At 45.2% G+C, this 17,773-nt stretch overlaps 13 non-coding genes and 1 pseudogene across 13 annotated transcripts; all 14 read right to left on the bottom strand.

Moving 5' to 3' along the window:
• Window positions 1-840: 840 nt before the first annotated feature.
• On the bottom strand, window positions 841-1,031 carry LOC141236431 (U2 spliceosomal RNA). The gene has a single exon (XR_012302083.1). It is a non-coding gene; the product is annotated as a U2 spliceosomal RNA (small nuclear RNA).
• Window positions 1,032-2,146: 1,115 nt separating this feature from the next.
• Window positions 2,147-2,337, bottom strand: LOC141236680 (U2 spliceosomal RNA). The gene has a single exon (XR_012302330.1). It is a non-coding gene; the product is annotated as a U2 spliceosomal RNA (small nuclear RNA).
• A 1,115-nt stretch (window positions 2,338-3,452) lies between these two features.
• Window positions 3,453-3,643, bottom strand: LOC141236809 (U2 spliceosomal RNA). The gene has a single exon (XR_012302421.1). It is a non-coding gene; the product is annotated as a U2 spliceosomal RNA (small nuclear RNA).
• A 1,115-nt stretch (window positions 3,644-4,758) lies between these two features.
• Window positions 4,759-4,949, bottom strand: LOC141236668 (U2 spliceosomal RNA). The gene has a single exon (XR_012302319.1). It is a non-coding gene; the product is annotated as a U2 spliceosomal RNA (small nuclear RNA).
• Window positions 4,950-6,064: 1,115 nt separating this feature from the next.
• On the bottom strand, window positions 6,065-6,255 carry LOC141236808 (U2 spliceosomal RNA). The gene has a single exon (XR_012302420.1). It is a non-coding gene; the product is annotated as a U2 spliceosomal RNA (small nuclear RNA).
• Window positions 6,256-7,370: 1,115 nt separating this feature from the next.
• Window positions 7,371-7,561, bottom strand: LOC141236667 (U2 spliceosomal RNA). The gene has a single exon (XR_012302318.1). It is a non-coding gene; the product is annotated as a U2 spliceosomal RNA (small nuclear RNA).
• A 1,115-nt stretch (window positions 7,562-8,676) lies between these two features.
• LOC141236807 (U2 spliceosomal RNA) lies at window positions 8,677-8,867 on the bottom strand. Its single transcript, XR_012302419.1, has one exon. It is a non-coding gene; the product is annotated as a U2 spliceosomal RNA (small nuclear RNA).
• A 1,115-nt stretch (window positions 8,868-9,982) lies between these two features.
• On the bottom strand, window positions 9,983-10,171 carry LOC141236761 (U2 spliceosomal RNA). Its single transcript, XR_012302398.1, has one exon. It is a non-coding gene; the product is annotated as a U2 spliceosomal RNA (small nuclear RNA).
• Window positions 10,172-10,965: 794 nt separating this feature from the next.
• Window positions 10,966-11,057, bottom strand: LOC141236787 (U2 spliceosomal RNA; annotated as a pseudogene).
• A 1,115-nt stretch (window positions 11,058-12,172) lies between these two features.
• On the bottom strand, window positions 12,173-12,363 carry LOC141236631 (U2 spliceosomal RNA). Its single transcript, XR_012302283.1, has one exon. It is a non-coding gene; the product is annotated as a U2 spliceosomal RNA (small nuclear RNA).
• A 1,115-nt stretch (window positions 12,364-13,478) lies between these two features.
• Window positions 13,479-13,669, bottom strand: LOC141236806 (U2 spliceosomal RNA). Its single transcript, XR_012302418.1, has one exon. It is a non-coding gene; the product is annotated as a U2 spliceosomal RNA (small nuclear RNA).
• A 1,112-nt stretch (window positions 13,670-14,781) lies between these two features.
• On the bottom strand, window positions 14,782-14,972 carry LOC141236805 (U2 spliceosomal RNA). The gene has a single exon (XR_012302417.1). It is a non-coding gene; the product is annotated as a U2 spliceosomal RNA (small nuclear RNA).
• A 1,115-nt stretch (window positions 14,973-16,087) lies between these two features.
• Window positions 16,088-16,278, bottom strand: LOC141236803 (U2 spliceosomal RNA). The gene has a single exon (XR_012302415.1). It is a non-coding gene; the product is annotated as a U2 spliceosomal RNA (small nuclear RNA).
• Window positions 16,279-17,390: 1,112 nt separating this feature from the next.
• On the bottom strand, window positions 17,391-17,581 carry LOC141236802 (U2 spliceosomal RNA). Its single transcript, XR_012302414.1, has one exon. It is a non-coding gene; the product is annotated as a U2 spliceosomal RNA (small nuclear RNA).
• Between the last annotated feature and the right edge of the window lie 192 nt (window positions 17,582-17,773).

Raw genomic sequence — 17,773 nt, 5'->3', positions numbered from 1 at the left:
CGAGCAGCTGTCTACCCTTAGCAGGAGGGCTCCTGATTACATACCTCTCCTGCTGCTGCTGCTGCTGGCTGTCCAGCAGCAGACTGAAGGTGGCTGCTGCTGTGCACAGGTATATAAAGGCTCAGAGCCTATTATGACACGCGCAGCCAGCGTTCCATTGCCACATTCCATCTACTGCAGGCAGGATACCTGGCTGGCTGAATGTCGCTGAGAAGCTCACAGAGACCGCCATAAGCAACAGTTTAACAGAATGCCACAGACTAATCAACCAAACTTTTTGGGTTGGGTTCTCTTTTATAGTCTGCAGGCATTAAATGAAAGAAGTCAGTGTTCCAGCAGAAGGAGACAACGTTTCAGAAAAGGCATTGTAGCAAACCAAAAAAGAAATTTTAAGCGCAGCAGAGTAACCAGCGCACATACCTGTTAGCTCAGGTGAGTTTAAAAGGCTGCTGTTGATAACAAGGGCATTTGCTAAATAGATGGTGTGTGTGCAACAATATACTGAAAGGTCAATTATATTGTGCAGCTTATCTCACCACCTGTAGTTATTTAGGTGAAAGCTCCAAAATGCTTGCCTAATATGTCTGTTTATCCAAAAGGAAGTAAAAAGGGAGAGCTAGAAAGATAGCATTGCATCACATTACATGGCAATGCAATGCACAGTTGCTGAAGTTGAACCAAAATGAGCTTGTAATCTGGCTTCTGCAACTTTGAACATGAAAAATCCAATGAGGAGAAGAAAAGCAAAGCCAAAGAGTCCATCCCAAAATCCGACAAACAAGCAAAATGAACAAAAAACATTGAATTCAATTCTTTCTGATTTTAGAAACTGCATTAAAGAAGGGGTGCACCGGTCCTGGAGATACTGCAATACCAGGTCAATGCGTGGAGTGGACAGAGCAAGCTCTTTTTCCATCTCCCTGTTCTAAAAATCCATTTAATATATGGTCCCCAGATAGGGGACGTATCAGATATTAAACTGATAAGAACAGATACTACACTTGATCTTAGCCAAAAGGCCGAGAAGCGATAACCAGAATTGGTTTCAAACTACGGAGCCACCCAAGGATCCTGAAAAGTCCATTTGTGGAGATGAGCTCCTGGACTCCCGTTAAGAAGACATGTTGTCAACCTCTAGATCCCTTACATGCCTGCACTTTTCGGCTTGCTGCTGCTGCAATCCACGCGTTTTAGATCTGCATAACTCCACCTCTTTAAACACAGCACCTTCACCCCCTGCTGTTCCCACCCGCCTCAACACCGTTGGAAGGGAGGAGAACCAATTAAGGCGGGGGGTGGGGTGGAACGAGCAGCTGTCTACCCTTAGCAGGAGGGCTCCTGATTACATACCTCTCCTGCTGCTGCTGCTGCTGGCTGTCCAGCAGCAGACTGAAGGTGGCTGCTGCTGTGCACAGGTATATAAAGGCTCAGAGCCTATTATGACACGCGCAGCCAGCGTTCCATTGCCACATTCCATCTACTGCAGGCAGGATACCTGGCTGGCTGAATGTCGCTGAGAAGCTCACAGAGACCGCCATAAGCAACAGTTTAACACAATGCCACAGACTAATCAACCAAACTTTTTGGGTTGGGTTCTCTTTTATAGTCTGCAGGCATTAAATGAAAGAAGTCAGTGTTCCAGCAGAGGGAGACAACGTTTCAGAAAAGGCATTGTAGCAAACCAAAAAAGAAATTTTAAGCGCAGCAGAGTAACCAGCGCACATACCTGTTAGCTCAGGTGAGTTTAAAAGGCTGCTGTTGATAACAAGGGCATTTGCTAAATAGATGGTGTGTGTGCAACAATATACTGAAAGGTCAATTATATTGTGCAGCTTATCTCACCACCTGTAGTTATTTAGGTGAAAGCTCCAAAATGCTTGCCTAATATGTCTGTTTATCCAAAAGGAAGTAAAAAGGGAGAGCTAGAAAGATAGCATTGCATCACATTACATGGCAATGCAATGCACAGTTGCTGAAGTTGAACCAAAATGAGCTTGTAATCTGGCTTCTGCAACTTTGAACATGAAAAATCCAATGAGGAGAAGAAAAGCAAAGCCAAAGAGTCCATCCCAAAATCCGACAAACAAGCAAAATGAACAAAAAACATTGAATTCAATTCTTTCTGATTTTAGAAACTGCATTAAAGAAGGGGTGCACCGGTCCTGGAGATACTGCAATACCAGGTCAATGCGTGGAGTGGACAGAGCAAGCTCTTTTTCCATCTCCCTGTTCTAAAAATCCATTTAATATATGGTCCCCAGATAGGGGACGTATCAGATATTAAACTGATAAGAACAGATACTACACTTGATCTTAGCGAAAAGGCCGAGAAGCGATAACCAGAATTGGTTTCAAACTACGGAGCCACCCAAGGATCCTGAAAAGTCCATTTGTGGAGATGAGCTCCTGGACTCCCGTTAAGAAGACATGTTGTCAACCTCTAGATCCCTTACATGCCTGCACTTTTCGGCTTGCTGCTGCTGCAATCCACGCGTTTTAGATCTGCATAACTCCACCTCTTTAAACACAGCACCTTCACCCCCTGCTGTTCCCACCCGCCTCAACACCGTTGGAAGGGAGGAGAACCAATTAAGGCGGGGGGTGGGGTGGAACGAGCAGCTGTCTACCCTTAGCAGGAGGGCTCCTGATTACATACCTCTCCTGCTGCTGCTGCTGCTGGCTGTCCAGCAGCAGACTGAAGGTGGCTGCTGCTGTGCACAGGTATATAAAGGCTCAGAGCCTATTATGACACGCGCAGCCAGCGTTCCATTGCCACATTCCATCTACTGCAGGCAGGATACCTGGCTGGCTGAATGTCGCTGAGAAGCTCACAGAGACCGCCATAAGCAACAGTTTAACAGAATGCCACAGACTAATCAACCAAACTTTTTGGGTTGGGTTCTCTTTTATAGTCTGCAGGCATTAAATGAAAGAAGTCAGTGTTCCAGCAGAAGGAGACAACGTTTCAGAAAAGGCATTGTAGCAAACCAAAAAAGAAATTTTAAGCGCAGCAGAGTAACCAGCGCACATACCTGTTAGCTCAGGTGAGTTTAAAAGGCTGCTGTTGATAACAAGGGCATTTGCTAAATAGATGGTGTGTGTGCAACAATATACTGAAAGGTCAATTATATTGTGCAGCTTATCTCACCACCTGTAGTTATTTAGGTGAAAGCTCCAAAATGCTTGCCTAATATGTCTGTTTATCCAAAAGGAAGTAAAAAGGGAGAGCTAGAAAGATAGCATTGCATCACATTACATGGCAATGCAATGCACAGTTGCTGAAGTTGAACCAAAATGAGCTTGTAATCTGGCTTCTGCAACTTTGAACATGAAAAATCCAATGAGGAGAAGAAAAGCAAAGCCAAAGAGTCCATCCCAAAATCCGACAAACAAGCAAAATGAACAAAAAACATTGAATTCAATTCTTTCTGATTTTAGAAACTGCATTAAAGAAGGGGTGCACCGGTCCTGGAGATACTGCAATACCAGGTCAATGCGTGGAGTGGACAGAGCAAGCTCTTTTTCCATCTCCCTGTTCTAAAAATCCATTTAATATATGGTCCCCAGATAGGGGACGTATCAGATATTAAACTGATAAGAACAGATACTACACTTGATCTTAGCCAAAAGGCCGAGAAGCGATAACCAGAATTGGTTTCAAACTACGGAGCCACCCAAGGATCCTGAAAAGTCCATTTGTGGAGATGAGCTCCTGGACTCCCGTTAAGAAGACATGTTGTCAACCTCTAGATCCCTTACATGCCTGCACTTTTCGGCTTGCTGCTGCTGCAATCCACGCGTTTTAGATCTGCATAACTCCACCTCTTTAAACACAGCACCTTCACCCCCTGCTGTTCCCACCCGCCTCAACACCGTTGGAAGGGAGGAGAACCAATTAAGGCGGGGGGTGGGGTGGAACGAGCAGCTGTCTACCCTTAGCAGGAGGGCTCCTGATTACATACCTCTCCTGCTGCTGCTGCTGCTGGCTGTCCAGCAGCAGACTGAAGGTGGCTGCTGCTGTGCACAGGTATATAAAGGCTCAGAGCCTATTATGACACGCGCAGCCAGCGTTCCATTGCCACATTCCATCTACTGCAGGCAGGATACCTGGCTGGCTGAATGTCGCTGAGAAGCTCACAGAGACCGCCATAAGCAACAGTTTAACACAATGCCACAGACTAATCAACCAAACTTTTTGGGTTGGGTTCTCTTTTATAGTCTGCAGGCATTAAATGAAAGAAGTCAGTGTTCCAGCAGAGGGAGACAACGTTTCAGAAAAGGCATTGTAGCAAACCAAAAAAGAAATTTTAAGCGCAGCAGAGTAACCAGCGCACATACCTGTTAGCTCAGGTGAGTTTAAAAGGCTGCTGTTGATAACAAGGGCATTTGCTAAATAGATGGTGTGTGTGCAACAATATACTGAAAGGTCAATTATATTGTGCAGCTTATCTCACCACCTGTAGTTATTTAGGTGAAAGCTCCAAAATGCTTGCCTAATATGTCTGTTTATCCAAAAGGAAGTAAAAAGGGAGAGCTAGAAAGATAGCATTGCATCACATTACATGGCAATGCAATGCACAGTTGCTGAAGTTGAACCAAAATGAGCTTGTAATCTGGCTTCTGCAACTTTGAACATGAAAAATCCAATGAGGAGAAGAAAAGCAAAGCCAAAGAGTCCATCCCAAAATCCGACAAACAAGCAAAATGAACAAAAAACATTGAATTCAATTCTTTCTGATTTTAGAAACTGCATTAAAGAAGGGGTGCACCGGTCCTGGAGATACTGCAATACCAGGTCAATGCGTGGAGTGGACAGAGCAAGCTCTTTTTCCATCTCCCTGTTCTAAAAATCCATTTAATATATGGTCCCCAGATAGGGTACGTATCAGATATTAAACTGATAAGAACAGATACTACACTTGATCTTAGCCAAAAGGCCGAGAAGCGATAACCAGAATTGGTTTCAAACTACGGAGCCACCCAAGGATCCTGAAAAGTCCATTTGTGGAGATGAGCTCCTGGACTCCCGTTAAGAAGACATGTTGTCAACCTCTAGATCCCTTACATGCCTGCACTTTTCGGCTTGCTGCTGCTGCAATCCACGCGTTTTAGATCTGCATAACTCCACCTCTTTAAACACAGCACCTTCACCCCCTGCTGTTCCCACCCGCCTCAACACCGTTGGAAGGGAGGAGAACCAATTAAGGCGGGGGGTGGGGTGGAACGAGCAGCTGTCTACCCTTAGCAGGAGGGCTCCTGATTACATACCTCTCCTGCTGCTGCTGCTGCTGGCTGTCCAGCAGCAGACTGAAGGTGGCTGCTGCTGTGCACAGGTATATAAAGGCTCAGAGCCTATTATGACACGCGCAGCCAGCGTTCCATTGCCACATTCCATCTACTGCAGGCAGGATACCTGGCTGGCTGAATGTCGCTGAGAAGCTCACAGAGACCGCCATAAGCAACAGTTTAACAGAATGCCACAGACTAATCAACCAAACTTTTTGGGTTGGGTTCTCTTTTATAGTCTGCAGGCATTAAATGAAAGAAGTCAGTGTTCCAGCAGAAGGAGACAACGTTTCAGAAAAGGCATTGTAGCAAACCAAAAAAGAAATTTTAAGCGCAGCAGAGTAACCAGCGCACATACCTGTTAGCTCAGGTGAGTTTAAAAGGCTGCTGTTGATAACAAGGGCATTTGCTAAATAGATGGTGTGTGTGCAACAATATACTGAAAGGTCAATTATATTGTGCAGCTTATCTCACCACCTGTAGTTATTTAGGTGAAAGCTCCAAAATGCTTGCCTAATATGTCTGTTTATCCAAAAGGAAGTAAAAAGGGAGAGCTAGAAAGATAGCATTGCATCACATTACATGGCAATGCAATGCACAGTTGCTGAAGTTGAACCAAAATGAGCTTGTAATCTGGCTTCTGCAACTTTGAACATGAAAAATCCAATGAGGAGAAGAAAAGCAAAGCCAAAGAGTCCATCCCAAAATCCGACAAACAAGCAAAATGAACAAAAAACATTGAATTCAATTCTTTCTGATTTTAGAAACTGCATTAAAGAAGGGGTGCACCGGTCCTGGAGATACTGCAATACCAGGTCAATGCGTGGAGTGGACAGAGCAAGCTCTTTTTCCATCTCCCTGTTCTAAAAATCCATTTAATATATGGTCCCCAGATAGGGGACGTATCAGATATTAAACTGATAAGAACAGATACTACACTTGATCTTAGCCAAAAGGCCGAGAAGCGATAACCAGAATTGGTTTCAAACTACGGAGCCACCCAAGGATCCTGAAAAGTCCATTTGTGGAGATGAGCTCCTGGACTCCCGTTAAGAAGACATGTTGTCAACCTCTAGATCCCTTACATGCCTGCACTTTTCGGCTTGCTGCTGCTGCAATCCACGCGTTTTAGATCTGCATAACTCCACCTCTTTAAACACAGCACCTTCACCCCCTGCTGTTCCCACCCGCCTCAACACCGTTGGAAGGGAGGAGAACCAATTAAGGCGGGGGGTGGGGTGGAACGAGCAGCTGTCTACCCTTAGCAGGAGGGCTCCTGATTACATACCTCTCCTGCTGCTGCTGCTGCTGGCTGTCCAGCAGCAGACTGAAGGTGGCTGCTGCTGTGCACAGGTATATAAAGGCTCAGAGCCTATTATGACACGCGCAGCCAGCGTTCCATTGCCACATTCCATCTACTGCAGGCAGGATACCTGGCTGGCTGAATGTCGCTGAGAAGCTCACAGAGACCGCCATAAGCAACAGTTTAACAGAATGCCACAGACTAATCAACCAAACTTTTTGGGTTGGGTTCTCTTTTATAGTCTGCAGGCATTAAATGAAAGAAGTCAGTGTTCCAGCAGAGGGAGACAACGTTTCAGAAAAGGCATTGTAGCAAACCAAAAAAGAAATTTTAAGCGCAGCAGAGTAACCAGCGCACATACCTGTTAGCTCAGGTGAGTTTAAAAGGCTGCTGTTGATAACAAGGGCATTTGCTAAATAGATGGTGTGTGTGCAACAATATACTGAAAGGTCAATTATATTGTGCAGCTTATCTCACCACCTGTAGTTATTTAGGTGAAAGCTCCAAAATGCTTGCCTAATATGTCTGTTTATCCAAAAGGAAGTAAAAAGGGAGAGCTAGAAAGATAGCATTGCATCACATTACATGGCAATGCAATGCACAGTTGCTGAAGTTGAACCAAAATGAGCTTGTAATCTGGCTTCTGCAACTTTGAACATGAAAAATCCAATGAGGAGAAGAAAAGCAAAGCCAAAGAGTCCATCCCAAAATCCGACAAACAAGCAAAATGAACAAAAAACATTGAATTCAATTCTTTCTGATTTTAGAAACTGCATTAAAGAAGGGGTGCACCGGTCCTGGAGATACTGCAATACCAGGTCAATGCGTGGAGTGGACAGAGCAAGCTCTTTTTCCATCTCCCTGTTCTAAAAATCCATTTAATATATGGTCCCCAGATAGGGTACGTATCAGATATTAAACTGATAAGAACAGATACTACACTTGATCTTAGCCAAAAGGCCGAGAAGCGATAACCAGAATTGGTTTCAAACTACGGAGCCACCCAAGGATCCTGAAAAGTCCATTTGTGGAGATGAGCTCCTGGACTCCCGTTAAGAAGACATGTTGTCAACCTCTAGATCCCTTACATGCCTGCACTTTTCGGCTTGCTGCTGCTGCAATCCACGCGTTTTAGATCTGCATAACTCCACCTCTTTAAACACAGCACCTTCACCCCCTGCTGTTCCCACCCGCCTCAACACCGTTGGAAGGGAGGAGAACCAATTAAGGCGGGGGGTGGGGTGGAACGAGCAGCTGTCTACCCTTAGCAGGAGGGCTCCTGATTACATACCTCTCCTGCTGCTGCTGCTGCTGGCTGTCCAGCAGCAGACTGAAGGTGGCTGCTGCTGTGCACAGGTATATAAAGGCTCAGAGCCTATTATGACACGCGCAGCCAGCGTTCCATTGCCACATTCCATCTACTGCAGGCAGGATACCTGGCTGGCTGAATGTCGCTGAGAAGCTCACAGAGACCGCCATAAGCAACAGTTTAACAGAATGCCACAGACTAATCAACCAAACTTTTTGGGTTGGGTTCTCTTTTATAGTCTGCAGGCATTAAATGAAAGAAGTCAGTGTTCCAGCAGAAGGAGACAACGTTTCAGAAAAGGCATTGTAGCAAACCAAAAAAGAAATTTTAAGCGCAGCAGAGTAACCAGCGCACATACCTGTTAGCTCAGGTGAGTTTAAAAGGCTGCTGTTGATAACAAGGGCATTTGCTAAATAGATGGTGTGTGTGCAACAATATACTGAAAGGTCAATTATATTGTGCAGCTTATCTCACCACCTGTAGTTATTTAGGTGAAAGCTCCAAAATGCTTGCCTAATATGTCTGTTTATCCAAAAGGAAGTAAAAAGGGAGAGCTAGAAAGATAGCATTGCATCACATTACATGGCAATGCAATGCACAGTTGCTGAAGTTGAACCAAAATGAGCTTGTAATCTGGCTTCTGCAACTTTGAACATGAAAAATCCAATGAGGAGAAGAAAAGCAAAGCCAAAGAGTCCATCCCAAAATCCGACAAACAAGCAAAATGAACAAAAAACATTGAATTCAATTCTTTCTGATTTTAGAAACTGCATTAAAGAAGGGGTGCACCGGTCCTGGAGATACTGCAATACCAGGTCAATGCGTGGAGTGGACAGAGCAAGCTCTTTTTCCATCTCCCTGTTCTAAAAATCCATTTAATATATGGTCCCCAGATAGGGGACGTATCAGATATTAAACTGATAAGAACAGATACTACACTTGATCTTAGCCAAAAGGCCGAGAAGCGATAACCAGAATTGGTTTCAAACTACGGAGCCACCCAAGGATCCTGAAAAGTCCATTTGTGGAGATGAGCTCCTGGACTCCCGTTAAGAAGACATGTTGTCAACCTCTAGATCCCTTACATGCCTGCACTTTTCGGCTTGCTGCTGCTGCAATCCACGCGTTTTAGATCTGCATAACTCCACCTCTTTAAACACAGCACCTTCACCCCCTGCTGTTCCCACCCGCCTCAACACCGTTGGAAGGGAGGAGAACCAATTAAGGCGGGGGGTGGGGTGGAACGAGCAGCTGTCTACCCTTAGCAGGAGGGCTCCTGATTACATACCTCTCCTGCTGCTGCTGCTGCTGGCTGTCCAGCAGCAGACTGAAGGTGGCTGCTGCTGTGCACAGGTATATAAAGGCTCAGAGCCTATTATGACACGCGCAGCCAGCGTTCCATTGCCACATTCCATCTACTGCAGGCAGGATACCTGGCTGGCTGAATGTCGCTGAGAAGCTCACAGAGACCGCCATAAGCAACAGTTTAACAGAATGCCACAGACTAATCAACCAAACTTTTTGGGTTGGGTTCTCTTTTATAGTCTGCAGGCATTAAATGAAAGAAGTCAGTGTTCCAGCAGAAGGAGACAACGTTTCAGAAAAGGCATTGTAGCAAACCAAAAAAGAAATTTTAAGCGCAGCAGAGTAACCAGCGCACATACCTGTTAGCTCAGGTGAGTTTAAAAGGCTGCTGTTGATAACAAGGGCATTTGCTAAATAGATGGTGTGTGTGCAACAATATACTGAAAGGTCAATTATATTGTGCAGCTTATCTCACCACCTGTAGTTATTTAGGTGAAAGCTCCAAAATGCTTGCCTAATATGTCTGTTTATCCAAAAGGAAGTAAAAAGGGAGAGCTAGAAAGATAGCATTGCATCACATTACATGGCAATGCAATGCACAGTTGCTGAAGTTGAACCAAAATGAGCTTGTAATCTGGCTTCTGCAACTTTGAACATGAAAAATCCAATGAGGAGAAGAAAAGCAAAGCCAAAGAGTCCATCCCAAAATCCGACAAACAAGCAAAATGAACAAAAAACATTGAATTCAATTCTTTCTGATTTTAGAAACTGCATTAAAGAAGGGGTGCACCGGTCCTGGAGATACTGCAATACCAGGTCAATGCGTGGAGTGGACAGAGCAAGCTCTTTTTCCATCTCCCTGTTCTAAAAATCCATTTAATATATGGTCCCCAGATAGGGGACGTATCAGATATTAAACTGATAAGAACAGATTTTTTTTTTTTTTTTTTTTTTTTCGAAAGCCCGAATTCGTGTACAAAACCCGAGTGCGCTTAAAAAAGTGACAAGTGCCACAAAAAAAGTGCACTAGGATGCTGGTCTTCTTGAAACCCTCTCCAAAAGGAGAAAGGTCCCCCAAACCATTCCCCGTCCCTCCGAGCCAAAAGGCCACAGCGAGGAACAGGGACAAAAAGCCACCTCCAGCCGAAGCCAGAGGCGACCCAATCTTACCCCCAGCACCTGCCCGAGTTCTCACCCGAGCAAGGCACTGGGAGCCAAAGACTGTGCTCCCCTCCCGGAAGAGGGGAGCCAACAACGCTCTCCTCCCAAAAGAGGAGAGCCAGGGGGGTTCAGGGGGGAGCGGAACCTGATGGCCACACACTCCCCCCCTAGACCTGCCAAGAGAGGAACCCGTAAGGGAACCGCATCCCGACAAAATCCTAGTAGGACGTGACACACGTGAATAAGTGGACACACAGTGACAAAGAAATTAAATAAATAGTGAAGGTTTCACAGTATAATACTGCCCGGACCTTCGACCGGGAATTGAAAAATTCCCCATCCTAAGGCCAGAAGGCCCGGAATAAGGGTGTGTGCGAAGAAAGAAAATTTGAAGTGCTTGTGCAAATGTGCCATAAACTCAAGTGGGGTTCCCAATCCCAGTGAGTTAAGGCACCCCAGGGTCACCACTCCTGGGGCACTTCACACTTCGGGCTTTCGATCTTCCCCGGCCCAATGGCGTCGATCCTGGGGGGCCATGCTTTCCACCAGATGACTATATTAGCCACCTGGCGTACTAACAAGCGCCTAAACCCCAGTGTGCATAATGTATCAATCTACTAGGGCGGCCAACATCCAAAACCGCCTTTTCGAAAGATACTACACTTGATCTTAGCCAAAAGGCCGAGAAGCGATAACCAGAATTGGTTTCAAACTACGGAGCCACCCAAGGATCCTGAAAAGTCCATTTGTGGAGATGAGCTCCTGGACTCCCGTTAAGAAGACATGTTGTCAACCTCTAGATCCCTTACATGCCTGCACTTTTCGGCTTGCTGCTGCTGCAATCCACGCGTTTTAGATCTGCATAACTCCACCTCTTTAAACACAGCACCTTCACCCCCTGCTGTTCCCACCCGCCTCAACACCGTTGGAAGGGAGGAGAACCAATTAAGGCGGGGGGTGGGGTGGAACGAGCAGCTGTCTACCCTTAGCAGGAGGGCTCCTGATTACATACCTCTCCTGCTGCTGCTGCTGCTGGCTGTCCAGCAGCAGACTGAAGGTGGCTGCTGCTGTGCACAGGTATATAAAGGCTCGGAGCCTATTATGACACGCGCTGCCAGCGTTCCATTGCCACATTCCATCTACTGCAGGCAGGATACCTGGCTGGCTGAATGTCGCTGAGAAGCTCACAGAGACCGCCATAAGCAACAGTTTAACAGAATGCCACAGACTAATCAACCAAACTTTTTGGGTTGGGTTCTCTTTTATAGTCTGCAGGCATTAAATGAAAGAAGTCAGTGTTCCAGCAGAAGGAGACAACGTTTCAGAAAAGGCATTGTAGCAAACCAAAAAAGAAATTTTAAGCGCAGCAGAGTAACCAGCGCACATACCTGTTAGCTCAGGTGAGTTTAAAAGGCTGCTGTTGATAACAAGGGCATTTGCTAAATAGATGGTGTGTGTGCAACAATATACTGAAAGGTCAATTATATTGTGCAGCTTATCTCACCACCTGTAGTTATTTAGGTGAAAGCTCCAAAATGCTTGCCTAATATGTCTGTTTATCCAAAAGGAAGTAAAAAGGGAGAGCTAGAAAGATAGCATTGCATCACATTACATGGCAATGCAATGCACAGTTGCTGAAGTTGAACCAAAATGAGCTTGTAATCTGGCTTCTGCAACTTTGAACATGAAAAATCCAATGAGGAGAAGAAAAGCAAAGCCAAAGAGTCCATCCCAAAATCCGACAAACAAGCAAAATGAACAAAAAACATTGAATTCAATTCTTTCTGATTTTAGAAACTGCATTAAAGAAGGGGTGCACCGGTCCTGGAGATACTGCAATACCAGGTCAATGCGTGGAGTGGACAGAGCAAGCTCTTTTTCCATCTCCCTGTTCTAAAAATCCATTTAATATATGGTCCCCAGATAGGGGACGTATCAGATATTAAACTGATAAGAACAGATACTACACTTGATCTTAGCCAAAAGGCCGAGAAGCGAAAACCAGAATTGGTTTCAAACTACGGAGCCACCCAAGGATCCTGAAAAGTCCATTTGTGGAGATGAGCTCCTGGACTCCCGTTAAGAAGACATGTTGTCAACCTCTAGATCCCTTACATGCCTGCACTTTTCGGCTTGCTGCTGCTGCAATCCACGCGTTTTAGATCTGCATAACTCCACCTCTTTAAACACAGCACCTTCACCCCCTGCTGTTCCCACCCGCCTCAACACCGTTGGAAAGGAGGAGAACCAATTAAGGCGGGGGGTGGGGTGGAACGAGCAGCTGTCTACCCTTAGCAGGAGGGCTCCTGATTACATACCTCTCCTGCTGCTGCTGCTGCTGGCTGTCCAGCAGCAGACTGAAGGTGGCTGCTGCTGTGCACAGGTATATAAAGGCTCAGAGCCTATTATGACACGCGCAGCCAGCGTTCCATTGCCACATTCCATCTACTGCAGGCAGGATACCTGGCTGGCTGAATGTCGCTGAGAAGCTCACAGAGACCGCCATAAGCAACAGTTTAACAGAATGCCACAGACTAATCAACCAAACTTTTTGGGTTGGGTTCTCTTTTATAGTCTGCAGGCATTAAATGAAAGAAGTCAGTGTCCCAGCAGAAGGAGATAACGTTTCAGAAAAGGCATTGTAGCAAACCAAAAAAGAAATTTTAAGCGCAGCAGAGTAACCAGCGCACATACCTGTTAGCTCAGGTGAGTTTAAAAGGCTGCTGTTGATAACAAGGGCATTTGCTAAATAGATGGTGTGTGTGCAACAATATACTGAAAGGTCAATTATATTGTGCAGCTTATCTCACCACCTGTAGTTATTTAGGTGAAAGCTCCAAAATGCTTGCCTAATATGTCTGTTTATCCAAAAGGAAGTAAAAAGGGAGAGCTAGAAAGATAGCATTGCATCACATTACATGGCAATGCAATGCACAGTTGCTGAAGTTGAACCAAAATGAGCTTGTAATCTGGCTTCTGCAACTTTGAACATGAAAAATCCAATGAGGAGAAGAAAAGCAAAGCCAAAGAGTCCATCCCAAAATCCGACAAACAAGCAAAATGAACAAAAAACATTGAATTCAATTCTTTCTGATTTTAGAAACTGCATTAAAGAAGGGGTGCACCGGTCCTGGAGATACTGCAATACCAGGTCAATGCGTGGAGTGGACAGAGCAAGCTCTTTTTCCATCTCCCTGTTCTAAAAATCCATTTAATATATGGTCCCCAGATAGGGGACGTATCAGATATTAAACTGATAAGAACAGATACTACACTTGATCTTAGCCAAAAGGCCGAGAAGCGATAACCAGAATTGGTTTCAAACTACGGAGCCACCCAAGGATCCTGAAAAGTCCATTTGTGGAGATGAGCTCCTGGACTCCCGTTAAGAAGACATGTTGTCAACCTCTAGATCCCTTACATGCCTGCACTTTTCGGCTTGCTGCTGCTGCAATCCACGCGTTTTAGATCTGCATAACTCCACCTCTTTAAACACAGCACCTTCACCCCCTGCTGTTCCCACCCGCCTCAACACCGTTGGAAGGGAGGAGAACCAATTAAGGCGGGGGGTGGGGTGGAACGAGCAGCTGTCTACCCTTAGCAGGAGGGCTCCTGATTACATACCTCTCCTGCTGCTGCTGCTGGCTGTCCAGCAGCAGACTGAAGGTGGCTGCTGCTGTGCACAGGTATATAAAGGCTCAGAGCCTATTATGACACGCGCAGCCAGCGTTCCATTGCCACATTCCATCTACTGCAGGCAGGATACCTGGCTGGCTGAATGTCGCTGAGAAGCTCACAGAGACCGCCATAAGCAACAGTTTAACAGAATGCCACAGACTAATCAACCAAACTTTTTGGGTTGGGTTCTCTTTTATAGTCTGCAGGCATTAAATGAAAGAAGTCAGTGTTCCAGCAGAAGGAGACAACGTTTCAGAAAAGGCATTGTAGCAAACCAAAAAAGAAATTTTAAGCGCAGCAGAGTAACCAGCGCACATACCTGTTAGCTCAGGTGAGTTTAAAAGGCTGCTGTTGATAACAAGGGCATTTGCTAAATAGATGGTGTGTGTGCAACAATATACTGAAAGGTCAATTATATTGTGCAGCTTATCTCACCACCTGTAGTTATTTAGGTGAAAGCTCCAAAATGCTTGCCTAATATGTCTGTTTATCCAAAAGGAAGTAAAAAGGGAGAGCTAGAAAGATAGCATTGCATCACATTACATGGCAATGCAATGCACAGTTGCTGAAGTTGAACCAAAATGAGCTTGTAATCTGGCTTCTGCAACTTTGAACATGAAAAATCCAATGAGGAGAAGAAAAGCAAAGCCAAAGAGTCCATCCCAAAATCCGACAAACAAGCAAAATGAACAAAAAACATTGAATTCAATTCTTTCTGATTTTAGAAACTGCATTAAAGAAGGGGTGCACCGGTCCTGGAGATACTGCAATACCAGGTCAATGCGTGGAGTGGACAGAGCAAGCTCTTTTTCCATCTCCCTGTTCTAAAAATCCATTTAATATATGGTCCCCAGATAGGGGACGTATCAGATATTAAACTGATAAGAACAGATACTACACTTGATCTTAGCCAAAAGGCCGAGAAGCGATAACCAGAATTGGTTTCAAACTACGGAGCCACCCAAGGATCCTGAAAAGTCCATTTGTGGAGATGAGCTCCTGGACTCCCGTTAAGAAGACATGTTGTCAACCTCTAGATCCCTTACATGCCTGCACTTTTCGGCTTGCTGCTGCTGCAATCCACGCGTTTTAGATCTGCATAACTCCACCTCTTTAAACACAGCACCTTCACCCCCTGCTGTTCCCACCCGCCTCAACACCGTTGGAAGGGAGGAGAACCAATTAAGGCGGGGGGTGGGGTGGAACGAGCAGCTGTCTACCCTTAGCAGGAGGGCTCCTGATTACATACCTCTCCTGCTGCTGCTGCTGCTGGCTGTCCAGCAGCAGACTGAAGGTGGCTGCTGCTGTGCACAGGTATATAAAGGCTCAGAGCCTATTATGACACGCGCAGCCAGCGTTCCATTGCCACATTCCATCTACTGCAGGCAGGATACCTGGCTGGCTGAATGTCGCTGAGAAGCTCACAGAGACCGCCATAAGCAACAGTTTAACAGAATGCCACAGACTAATCAACCAAACTTTTTGGGTTGGGTTCTCTTTTATAGTCTGCAGGCATTAAATGAAAGAAGTCAGTGTTCCAGCAGAAGGAGACAACGTTTCAGAAAAGGCATTGTAGCAAACCAAAAAAGAAATTTTAAGCGCAGCAGAGTAACCAGCGCACATACCTGTTAGCTCAGGTGAGTTTAAAAGGCTGCTGTTGATAACAAGGGCATTTGCTAAATAGATGGTGTGTGTGCAACAATATACTGAAAGGTCAATTATATTGTGCAGCTTATCTCACCACCTGTAGTTATTTAGGTGAAAGCTCCAAAATGCTTGCCTAATATGTCTGTTTATCCAAAAGGAAGTAAAAAGGGAGAGCTAGAAAGATAGCATTGCATCACATTACATGGCAATGCAATGCACAGTTGCTGAAGTTGAACCAAAATGAGCTTGTAATCTGGCTTCTGCAACTTTGAACATGAAAAATCCAATGAGGAGAAGAAAAGCAAAGCCAAAGAGTCCATCCCAAAATCCGACAAACAAGCAAAATGAACAAAAAACATTGAATTCAATTCTTTCTGATTTTAGAAACTGCATTAAAGAAGGGGTGCACCGGTCCTGGAGATACTGCAATACCAGGTCAATGCGTGGAGTGGACAGAGCAAGCTCTTTTTCCATCTCCCTGTTCTAAAAATCCATTTAATATATGGTCCCCAGATAGGGGACGTATCAGATATTAAACTGATAAGAACAGATACTACACTTGATCTTAGCCAAAAGGCCGAGAAGCGATAACCAGAATTGGTTTCAAACTACGGAGCCACCCAAGGATCCTGAAAAGTCCATTTGTGGAGATGAGCTCCTGGACTCCCGTTAAGAAGACATGTTGTCAACCTCTAGATCCCTTACATGCCTGCACTTTTCGGCTTGCTGCTGCTGCAATCCACGCGTTTTAGATCTGCATAACTCCACCTCTTTAAACACAGCACCTTCACCCCCTGCTGTTCCCACCCGCCTCAACACCGTTGGAAGGGAGGAGAACCAATTAAGGCGGGGGGTGGGGTGGAACGAGCAGCTGTCTACCCTTAGCAGGAGGGCTCCTGATTACATACCTCTCCTGCTGCTGCTGCTGGCTGTCCAGCAGCAGACTGAAGGTGGCTGCTGCTGTGCACAGGTATATAAAGGCTCAGAGCCTATTATGACACGCGCAGCCAGCGTTCCATTGCCACATTCCATCTACTGCAGGCAGGATACCTGGCTGGCTGAATGTCGCTGAGAAGCTCACAGAGACCGCCATAAGCAACAGTTTAACAGAATGCCACAGACTAATCAACCAAACTTTTTGGGTTGGGTTCTCTTTTATAGTCTGCAGGCATTAAATGAAAGAAGTCAGTGTTCCAGCAGAAGGAGACAACGTTTCAGAAAAGGCATTGTAGCAAACCAAAAAAGAAATTTTAAGCGCAGCAGAGTAACCAGCGCACATACCTGTTAGCTCAGGTGAGTTTAAAAGGCTGCTGTTGATAACAAGGGCATTTGCTAAATAGATGGTGTGTGTGCAACAATATACTGAAAGGTCAAGTATATTGTGCAGCTTATCTCACCACCTGTAGTTATTTAGGTGAAAGCTCCAAAATGCTTGCCTAATATGTCTGTTTATCCAAAAGGAAGTAAAAAGGGAGAGCTAGAAAGATAGCATTGCATCACATTACATGGCAATGCAATGCACAGTTGCTGAAGTTGAACCAAAATGAGCTTGTAATCTGGCTTCTGCAACTTTGAACATGAAAAATCCAATGAGGAGAAGAAAAGCAAAGCCAAAGAGTCCATCCCAAAATCCGACAAACAAGCAAAATGAACAAAAAACATTGAATTCAATTCTTTCTGATTTTAGAAACTGCATTAAAGAAGGGGTGCACCGGTCCTGGAGATACTGCAATACCAGGTCAATGCGTGGAGTGGACAGAGCAAGCTCTTTTTCCATCTCCCTGTTCTAAAAATCCATTTAATATATGGTCCCCAGATAGGGGACGTATCAGATATTAAACTGATAAGAACAGATACTACACTTGATCTTAGCCAAAAGGCCGAGAAGCGATAACCAGAATTGGTTTCAAACTACGGAGCCACCCAAGGATCCTGAAAAGTCCATTTGTGGAGATGAGCTCCTGGACTCCCGTTAAGAAGACATGTTGTCAACCTCTAGATCCCTTACATGCCTGCACTTTTCGGCTTGCTGCTGCTGCAATCCACGCGTTTTAGATCTGCATAACTCCACCTCTTTAAACACA

Source organism: Phyllobates terribilis, unplaced genomic scaffold, assembly GCF_046119375.1.
Source record: "Phyllobates terribilis strain yellow unplaced genomic scaffold, ASM4611937v1 Scaffold_710__1_contigs__length_769263, whole genome shotgun sequence".
In the NCBI taxonomy this organism is placed as follows: Eukaryota; Metazoa; Chordata; class Amphibia; order Anura; family Dendrobatidae; genus Phyllobates; species Phyllobates terribilis.
The sequence above is the reverse complement of the archived record's forward strand: the minus strand, read 5'-3'. Positions and strand labels throughout refer to the sequence as shown.